This window comes from Myotis davidii, unplaced genomic scaffold (genome assembly GCF_000327345.1).
Source record: "Myotis davidii unplaced genomic scaffold, ASM32734v1 scaffold1, whole genome shotgun sequence".
Lineage (NCBI taxonomy): Eukaryota > Metazoa > Chordata > Mammalia > Chiroptera > Vespertilionidae > Myotis > Myotis davidii.
The window spans coordinates 7,005,510-7,016,071 of NW_006294681.1; the positions used below are offsets into that span (position 1 = coordinate 7,005,510).

Genomic DNA, 10,562 nt, shown 5'->3' on the forward strand with positions numbered 1-10,562 from the left:
TCCTTTGAGCATCTGCCCCTTGGTGGTCAGTTCATAGCAAGCAGTCATTCCACCATTCGGTTGATTTGAATATTAGCGTTTTATTATATAGGATAGGATATTGAATGTGACCTGTAAATGAAAAATAAAATTTAAAAAAGAACCAAATAAATTTTAGATCTGAAATTTTTTAATATACATATTTTTAATTCTCACCTGAGGATGTTTTTAAAATTGATTTTTAGAGAGAGAAACATCCATGTGACAGAGAAATACCAGTAGGCTGCCTCTGCACCTGCTGACCCACTGGGATCTAACATAACCTAAGTATGTGCCCTAACCTAGAATCCAACAGGAAATCTTTTGGTGTACAGATTGAGACTCCAACCAATTGAGCCACCTGGCCAGGGCAGATTTGATAAAAAATTTTTAAATGTACCTGCAGGCCCTGGTGGGTGTGGATCAGTAGTTAGCGTGTCCTCCCACGCACCAAAGGGTCATTCCCTTCCTGTCTCTCTAGAATCAATGAAAAAAAACACACACATATCCTTAGAGGAGGACTTAAAAAGAAAAAAAAATGCTGATTGGGTTCAGTGGATAGCGCTTCTGCAGGTGGACTGAAGGGTACCCGGTTGGATTCTGATCAAGGGCACATACCTGGGTTGCAGGCTCAATCTTGGGCCCTGGTCAGGGATTCAGCAAAAGGCAACCAATTGATGTCTCTCACATTAGTTTCTGTCTTTCTCCCTCCCTTCCACTCTGTGTAAAAAAAAAAAAAAAAAAAAAAAAATCCATGCAAAAATGTCCTCAGGTGATGATTAACCAAAACAAGCAAACAAACAAACACCCATCCCCAGTGCGATTATTGAAGGAGCATATGAAGTATTTGTTGAATGAACGGGAAGGGATGGGACTACGCTTTCTAACTGTGTTAGCAACTCTGCAAGCCAGAGGGTTTATTTTTTATTTTAATTTTTATTGATGGATTATTTTAGAGAGAGGAAGGGAGCGAGAGAAACACCAGTGTGTTGTTCTGCTTACTATGCTCTCTTTGGTTGCTTCTTGTCTGTGCCCTGACCAGGGATCCAACCCGCACCCTGGCTGTATCAGGAGGAGGTTCTAACCCACTGCGCTGTGTGCTGCCTGTCCTGGCCCCTCAACAAAACCCCTCTGTCTGCCCTGGTCCCTCCTGTGGGTCGGAGCTCCTCTGCTACAGCAAAGGTTTGGGTTCCATTCTGTCAGGGCACCTACTTAGGTTTCGGGTTTGATCCCTGGTTGGGGATGACTGCTGCTCAGGAAGTGACTGAGGACTTTGAGGTCCATGTGTTCTAGTCATTCAGCAAGGAGCTGGGGTTCCATTGCCGACATGGCCAACTCTGATCCCCACTACCCCGGCTCCTCCATCAAGGGCGACTTCAACTATGGCAGCTGCGTGGCCTCCGCCAGGCCAGCGTACATATCCGCATGGGTAGGTCGCCCTCCTGCGGTTCGCCCGGCCCTGCTGCTACCCAGTCGCCCCAGGAGGCAGATTTCTGGGTTCCCAGGGAAAGTGGGGTCTGGAGGGAAGCACTTAGCCCCGCCTCCCCTCGGGGCACCCGGGCAGGGCTCAGAGGGAAGAGCTGCCCCAGGGAGGCCTCCCAGCTGGGTGTGAGAAGATGAAACTGGAGCCCTTCCTCCTTGAACCCTGTTGTCTTCGGTGTAGACAGGGACAGATGAAAGCCTCGGCAGCCTCACTGGGGCATCTTTAAGTGAAGATGTTATTTTTTTTTCGGTGAAAATAAGTTTATTGTGTAATCAATATTGTGTAATCACAATATTGTGTAATCAATACCCTGCATTGAGTTATCTGCTGGGATGTTTGTGCTTTAGGGCATGTGAACGCATTTTATGTTATTTGACGCAGCCTTACAGCCCCCGCCTCGTGCTGCACGCAGCCACACCCACCCGTTCCAGCTGGTTGTTCTGCTCCAGCAGTCGTTATCTTGAGGGCAAATTTGCATATTCCTTCATTATATATATAGGTAGATTATCCCTTCCATACAAGGGATAACAGAAGAATTAGGCTAAATCTATGCCTATGACAGGTGTCCTGAAGGATGCCCTTGCTGTCCCTCAGTGTGACCTTGATTAGTCTGAAGCATAGCCATGCTGGAATGTCTAGGTCTGCAGCAATGGCAAGAATGGTCTCAGTTATAATTCAATCCTTTCGCAAAGTTTCCATTAGTTGCAATAGGTACATTTCAGAGATATAAGGGTATAAAAGTCTCATAATTCTTGCCATCAAATAATACATTCTACAAACAAATATCAATTGTTTTGCTAGTGAAAAATGATAAGCATCTTAAGAGAGGTATGGATAAGTGCTGTGGGCATTCAAAGGGCATGGTTATTAATAACGATTGCACTGATGTAAGTGGCTCTATCAAATCACAAAACTTTATGTTTATGTAATACTTTGCAAATCATGTTTGAATACATTATCAACTGTTCCTCAAACCACCATGTTGATTGACTGAGGAAACCACAGCTGTCATCTATATATATAAAAACCTAAGCGACCATTATGACCGGTCAACCAAATGACTGGTCAACTGGTCACTATGATGTACACTGAGGACCAAGGGGCAGACGTTCAACCCAGGTGCTGCCCCCTAGTGGTCAGTGCACTCCCATAGCCAACCTCCCGCGGCCCCTTCCCCCAGCCAGCCAGCCCTGATCTTCCTGGGGGCGGTCAGCCAACCTCCCATGGTCCCTCCCCCTGCACTGGATGAGATGGCCCTGATCAGCCCTGATCGCCAGCCAGGCCAAGGGACCAGATCTGTGCACAAATTTGTGCACCAGATCTCTAGTCATGGTATAAATGAGAAATGTGAGGGTAGAGCTAGCATTCACGTGATGTGGCTAATACTGTAGCTAGTTAGAGACAGAGCTAAAACTATGAGCAGCTTAAAGACAAGTTCTATTCCTAATCCACTTATAGTACTTTACATGCTGAAACCAAGAGATGGCAGTGAAAAAAATACCCCAAAACCTAGCCTTCAATTCTCCTTTTCCAACCAAGTGTTTAAAACAAAATAGCTCCACTAGAAGCTGATTAAACCATCTCTTACCTTTGCTGTCTGCAGTTAATAGCAGAGAGCCTGATTTGATCTGTGCTGTCGTGCAATCTTGTCATTGTGAGGTTCTTCAGAAGGAAGAGTGTCAGGGCCTCTTGTAAATGTGCTCTCTAATTCTTTTGAGGAGGGAGGAGAGAAAAGGAAAATTATGGCATACACATGCTCTAAATTTAAGTCAATTTTATTTCCTGCTTTATATTTGTACAACCTTATAACTTGTAAAATGCTTTTTTTAAATTTTACATGTGAAATTAAGAGGGTTCACAAATACCAACCTGGTAATAAAAATATAATTTTTTATCAAAGTTCAATAGTGTCTTAGCAAATGCTACCACCACCCCATTGGGGAGCTTCCTACAGTGACTATGCCTTGGTCCTTTTTATGTCTTAGACCGAAGTTCATTCACTGAGTGATGTGATCTGGTCCAATAGAACTTGAAAAAAAGCACATGTGATTATATCTTCTCTGTGGGTTGTCTCTTGAAATATCAGTCAATTAGGCAATTTAACCTGCCTAGTCTAGCAACATTGCAGTTGAATAGGAAACTGGAACAGAAATGATACAGATTTATAGATATTCTGTGAATAACAATTACAGTGACATCCATTTGGCACACAGTTGTTCATTGTTACAAAATCCACAACTGATATATGATTGCAGGGTTGGTTTAATCCCTTGTACCTCAGATAGAGGTTTTGGCATCAAAATACTTTCCTGCTTTACCAAAAAGTAAACAAAATCTTAATAGAGAAAATAGTTTAATTCTGATGAAGCAAACATTTTTTTCCAGGCACTGTTGTTGATTAAAAACAACCTATAAAAAATGCACATAAGAACATATAAAACCATATAATTATACATAGCAAATAATTAGTCTTAATATTATTTAAACATGTCTGGTTTTGTAATCTTTTTTCCTTTTATAAGCCTTTTTACCTGGTTACAGTATTATATATTTTTTGAATTTATGTAATTATATCACAACTTGATAGGTCTTCTGGCTATATTTAATACTATCTCAATTTAAAATAATTCATAACTCTTTTTGAAAGGAGTTTAAGCACAATTAGTATTATCTTTTATTTCTGTAAACACTTATCTCAAATCCCCAAATACAATAACCACAGTTACTTTCCACCATCAATGAGTCCTTTCAGATTTGAGTCTCATTTCCTGAACACCTATAATGGTTCAGTCACTGTAATAAATGCTTTGTATGTGCTTAACTCTCATACAAATTCTGTGATGTTGGTAATGTTATCTCATTTTACATCCATTTGGCACACAGTTGTTCATTGTTAAAAAATTCTGTAATTTTTCTATAATCATATGCATAGCAAGCAGCAGAGTTTAAACAAATGAAAGTGAAGTTAAATAGAGTAAAAAATTTAACTTAACAATAAATATTGCACAACCAAAATTAAAAATGGAAAAATATTTTCCTGGCCAATTGCTCAGAGGTTGAGTGTTGACCAATGAACCAGGAGGCCATGGTTTGATTCCTGGTCAGAGCACATGCCTGGCTTGTGGACTAGGTCATACAAGAGGCAGCCAATCAATGATTCTCTCTCATCATTGATGTTCCCCCCCTCCCTTCCCTTCCTCTCTGAAATCAATAAAAATATATTTTTTAAATGGGAAAAATTTGAATAGACATTGTTCCAAAGAAGATATACAAATAGCCAAAAAACACATTAACATCATTAATCATTGGGGAAATGCAAATAAAACACACTATGAGATTCCACTTCACAGCCAGTAGGTTGGCAAGAAGCAACCAGCCACTAAGATGGGTATAATTAGCAAGTGTTGGTGAGGATGTAGAGAAATTGGAACCATTTACAGATTGTTGGTAGGAATGTAAAATGGTACAGCCACCGTGGGAAAAAGTTTGACAGTTCTTCAACAGTTAAATACTGTTATAGAGTTACCATATAACCCAGCAACTTCACTCTTGGGTATCGACTGAAGAGAATAGAGAACATATAGCCAGACAAAAATTTTTACATGACTGCCTATTGCAGCATTATCAAATTGGAAACAATCCAAATGTTAATGTTTATCAACTGATGAAGCGATAAACAATCTATGGTATAGCTCAGCAACGGAATATTGCTATCATTACAATATTGAATATTACTCAGCAATAGAAAGAAATGAAATACTAATGCACACACAACATGGATGGAGACTTTGAGTAGTTCCAGGCAAGGTTTCAGCAATCAGCACAATTTCCAGCAGCCCAGGACTGCTTGGTACTCTAAGGTTCCAAAGAATAACAACTTTTTCACTTATAATTCTACCTCTCTGGTGAATACAGCCCTGCTGACATATTGATGTTAGTCCAGTGGTACCCATTTCAAATAGAATATCCAGTAGTGTAAGATAATAAATACGTGTTGTTTTATGCCACCAAATTTTAATTTGTTAGAGCAGCAATAGGACACTAATACAGCTCATGACATATTTGCTATTTGTAATGTTACTGAATGCTTTTAGCTAATATCTTATTTGGCATCCTTACATTTATATTCTTTTCTTTCTTTTTTTATTGTCTAAAGTTTTACATATGTCTCCTTCCCCCCGCACCCCCTGACCTCCCTAGCCCCCAGCCATTCACACCCCGGGCAAACCCCCACCACCCCAGTGTCTGTGCCCATTGGTTATGCTAATGTGCATGCATACAAGTCCTTTGGTTGCTCTCTAACCTGCCCAATCTCCCTTGCCTTACATTTATATTCTTAATTGAGACTAATTTTTTGCTTTGTGAGTGTGTGTATGTGTGTGCAGTATGTGACAAGTTAGGTGTCAAAGTTATATTTACTTTTAGAAAAATAACTTAGAAATGTGTCCTTGTTTTTATATCCGACATCAATGTAAGTAGCAATGGGATAGCTGGTCTTTGAAGACTTGGTTGATATCTAGCCCCTGACACCAGGTGGGCCTTAAGCTTTTTTGTGTTATTTGTATTTTACAAATTTTTAACCTCTTAGTTGGGCTCTCTCAAGGACCACTTGTATGATTCAATCCTGCTTCTCATGGTGAAAACAATGTTTCTCCTGGTCCCAGGAAATCTATAGAAAACACAAAGATAGATTTTTGCTGGTTCACCATAATGAATGACCTGATCTTGGTAGCCATCTTTCAGTATATGTTTTTCCACTTTATTGTTCTCTGGTTCTTTGACTGAATTTACTTCTGGGCCTTGAGATCCCAGAATTTCTCATTCCCTGCTCCTATTTTTCAAGACTGCTTAATTAATTCTTTCTTGCCAACTTGCTAATTGACTTAATGCCCCTATATGCATGTCATTTTGTTACTGATTTCAAAGTGTTTGCATTGGATTATGCTCTCATCTCTATGGCTCTATGGTTTGCTGCTTGGGTCTTCACCTTGCCCTGACCTCCTTTTGTTTGGACAAGTGTCTTGATCCTAGAGCCAAGTATCTATAACCTCATTAATTGATCTTGTGATTTTAGTCATGAAATTGGAATTTGTACTCACATTCCCATGTGTCCGCTTCTAAAATGTTTTAACTTCACATCCAGTTCTAGCTTCTGATCAAGACTGCAAATTTTTTTATCCCAAATATCCAGAGATTTTCACATCACTGAAGTGCTAATCCTAACAAACTATGTAATTCAATGACTATGTACTTTGTGCACTGTAATTTATTTTATACATTTTATTTTTGATTGAATACTTACTTCAAAGGGTTTATTCTGAAGGTAATATGCTATTCTAATCTTTTGAAATAACTACTAATTAACCTATCTTATTTGGTAGTCCTACATCTCTTTTTAGTCAAAGATTTCTATACCTTTGTCAATAAATTACACTCTCTTGCATAACTGCTAAGACTATTATCATGCTACATTATTGTTATGCTGAATCAGTTTAATTATCACTTTATAATCAACAGTCATTAATGTCTATACATGTGAATTGTGTTGCTATATTTTATACTCTAATTCAAAACTATTTTGAGAAATTCTACAGTTTTAACAATAAGTACTAAACCTCTTAGGGTATACAAGTGAAGTTTCTCAGAAAATGTAGTTATCAAATTTCTTTCAGCTTACAGCTTGTGGAGTTGGAAACATAGCAACATGTTTTGCCAAAATGTTTCATCAAATTTATAGGATAATTTATTTATTCTTAAATAAATAAACTTACTTATTGTGTCCCTATCATGCACTTAAGTACTGTTTTATGTGCTTGGAAAATATCAGTGAACTAATCAAAGATGCTTTCCATCATGCAGCTAATAGTCTAATTGCAGAGTGAAAGCAATAAATAGCAAATATAATAAACAAATTATGTGTGTCACATTATCAAGTGATAAGAATTATGGAACAAAACAAAAAATACAGAGGGAGCATGTAAATTGAGGATGCTTTGGGTAGAAAAAGGCTGAGTTTTTCAATTTTAAAAAGAGTGGTCACATTAGGCCTCATTGAGCAGATAAAATAAGGACAAAAATATATAGAAAAGGGAGTTGGACATTCAGGTATCTGGTGGAAGAATACTCAGAGTTAAGAGCCAGTGAAAATGCCCTAAAATGGGATTTATCTGACTTGTCTATGATCAGCAAGGAGGAAGTGTGCCTGAATAGCACTAGGCAAAGCAAGACTCAGCAAGGAGGAATGATCCAGAGGATAGTAATAGATGAGGCCACAGAGGTGATGATAGACTTGACATTGTAGGATTTGGTAGGCACTAGTGAAAACTCTATCTTGTATTCTAAAGGAAATTGGAAGATTTTGAGCAGAGATTAATATAATATGATTTATACTGTAAAGGGATTATTCTGGGTGCTGCCTATGTAAGGGTGCAGTGGTAGGAGCTGATTTTAGTTATTCAGTATAAAAGTTTGTGGTGGCGTGAATTAGAGAGGTATGTGGTGAATTAGCTAGAAGGCACTGCAGTGGGGTATGAGAGAAAAATCTTGAAATGATGAGTTTGAAATTGCGATTAAACACCCAAGTGAAGGTCTACTTGGATGGATGAGACTAGAGTTTTAGAGAGGGGTCTGGTTTGAAGATATAAATTTGGGAATTCTCAGTCCATGTCTGATATGGAAGGAAATGAGTACTTGAGAGCACAGGTCAGTGATTGTAGATAAAGAAAAAAATGTACCTTGGAACAAGCCTATGTGAGGGAGTTGGGGAAATAAGGGAAGGAGAACTAGTGAGAGACTAAGAAGGAACACCACAGTGAGGTGTTGTCACAGACTACATGCAAGGCACATATCATGGCAGAGGAATCCACCTCAAGGTTTAGTGAGTCACTTCAGAGTAAGGAGGCCAACGTGCAGCTGCAGATTTGTTGACATAGCACTAGGCAAAGCAAGACTCATCAAATGAATATTTTAAGTGAATTTCATCTATTATCAACTTCAAGCATTTTTTAATAAATGTACTAACGTGAAACAAAAACTGTTGATGTGCTGGCTCCACTAGCAAGAGAAGAACTTTGTAAGAATTAAGTGAATGTTGTGTCAGTATGATGAGATTCTTTGCTAGGATAATCAGATAATTCTAGAAAGGTTTGATTTGTTTCATCCAACTCATGAAATCAAAGCAGAGCACTTGGAAGGAAGTTCATTCTGTTGACAGTTAAAAATAAGATTTTTTTGGCCAGAGCTTTTATAAATTCAGTTTATAAATTCAATACTAAGGATAAAATAATTTGATTTTTTTCATGATAATATAAACACAAATTTTGGTGAAGCACAACATCATGGTATAAACAATATTTTTACTATATTAAAAAACCTGTGGAGCAGAAAATGTACTTAGAATTGGTAGTGGTGAGCATATAATGTATAATTGCACTCATAAAATAGGTGACATTTTACCTATTACAAAAGATATCATAGTTATCTAAGTTTATAAGTGTTTTTTATGAGCATTAAGTCATCAAACTACAATACTGCGATGACAGATAATGTTGAAAACAGTTAATGCTTCAGCTGAAGGTGGGGTTTCATCTTTGTTGCCCTTGATCCATCATAGTTTAGGAAAGTTTGAGTCACTGAAAAACTACTTTGTAAATATGTGTACTGCAATATGCCCTACAGTGAAAGTGAACTTATGAGTCTTCTAAATTATGGTTACAATATTTTTCAAAATGGTAGGGAGTTTTTAATCAACATATTCAACTCATGGAGCAGTAAGAACTTAAGTTTTGAAATTCTAAGCTATTTTCAATTATTGAAAACAAAACTTGCAAACAAGAAGATTGAATTTTTTTGGTACAAATGCAAGAGAAGAAGGACCAAGTGGGATTTACTCTGGGGATGCAAGGTTAATACAATATTAGCAAATCAATATGATACACCACATAAACAAAATGAAGGATAAAAACCTCATGATCATATCAACAGATGCAGAAAAAGCATTTGAAAAAATTCCACACATATTTTCACCATTCTTATTCAATATAGTCTTGGAAAGTCCTAGCTACAGCAATCAAACAAGAAGAAGAAATAAAAGGCATCAAATTGGACAAGGAGAAAGTAAAATTGTCATTATTTGCAGATGACTTGATGCTGTAGATAGAGATAACACTAAAATTCCACCAAAAACTACTAGAACTGATAAATGAATTCAGTAAAGTAGTAGGATAATAAAGAAATATCCAGAAATCATATATATGTATATCTGTAAAATGAACTATCAGAAAGAAAAACTAAGAAAACAATTCTATTCTTAATTGACTCAAAAGGAATAAATTTAATCAATGATGTAAAAGACCTGTATTCAGAAAATTATAAAACACTGAAAGAAGAAACTGAGAGAAATACAAAAAACTGGAAGCATATTTGGAACCATAAAGGACTCCGAACAGCAACATCAATCTTGGAATAGAAGAACAAAGTTGGAGTACTCATGCTACCTGATATCAAACTATACTATAAAATCACAGTAATCAAAACAGCATGGTACTGGCATAAAAACAGAATAGAAAATCCAGAACTAAACCCTCATCTTTATGGTCAATTAATATTTGACAAGGGAGGCAAGAACATGCAATGGGGTAAAGACAGTCTCTTCAATAAATAGTGTTGGGAAATTTGGACAGATACATGCAAATAAATGAGATTAGAGCCCTAACTGGTTTGGCTCAGTGGATAGAGCATCAGCCTGTGGACTCAAGGGTCTCAGGTTCGATTCCGGTCAAGGGCATGTACCTTGGTTGCGGGCACATCCCCAGTAGGGAGTGTGCAGGAGGCAGCTGATCGATGTTTCTAACTCTCTATCCCTCTCCCTTCCTCTCTGTAAAAATATCAATAAAATGTATTTTAAAAATGTATTTAAAAAAATGCACCATACACAAGAATAAATTCAAAATGGATTAGAGTCTTAAATGTAAGCATCAAAACGATAAAAAAATATAGGCAGTAAAATCTTGGACATTTATTGAAGCAATATTTTTTCTGATATGTTTCCTCAGGCAAGGGA

General features: G+C 37.6%; 1 long non-coding RNA gene across 1 annotated transcript in view; it reads left to right on the forward strand.

The window, feature by feature from the left end:
* The first annotated feature begins 1,330 nt into the window (after positions 1–1,330).
* LOC107183985 overlaps positions 1,331–10,562 on the forward strand; it is a 17,970-nt gene continuing 8,738 nt past the window's right edge. The window contains exons 1-2 of the long non-coding RNA XR_001514804.1: positions 1,331–1,447; positions 10,244–10,246. This is a non-coding gene — a long non-coding RNA (uncharacterized LOC107183985). The remainder of the gene's footprint in view (positions 1,448–10,243; positions 10,247–10,562) is intronic.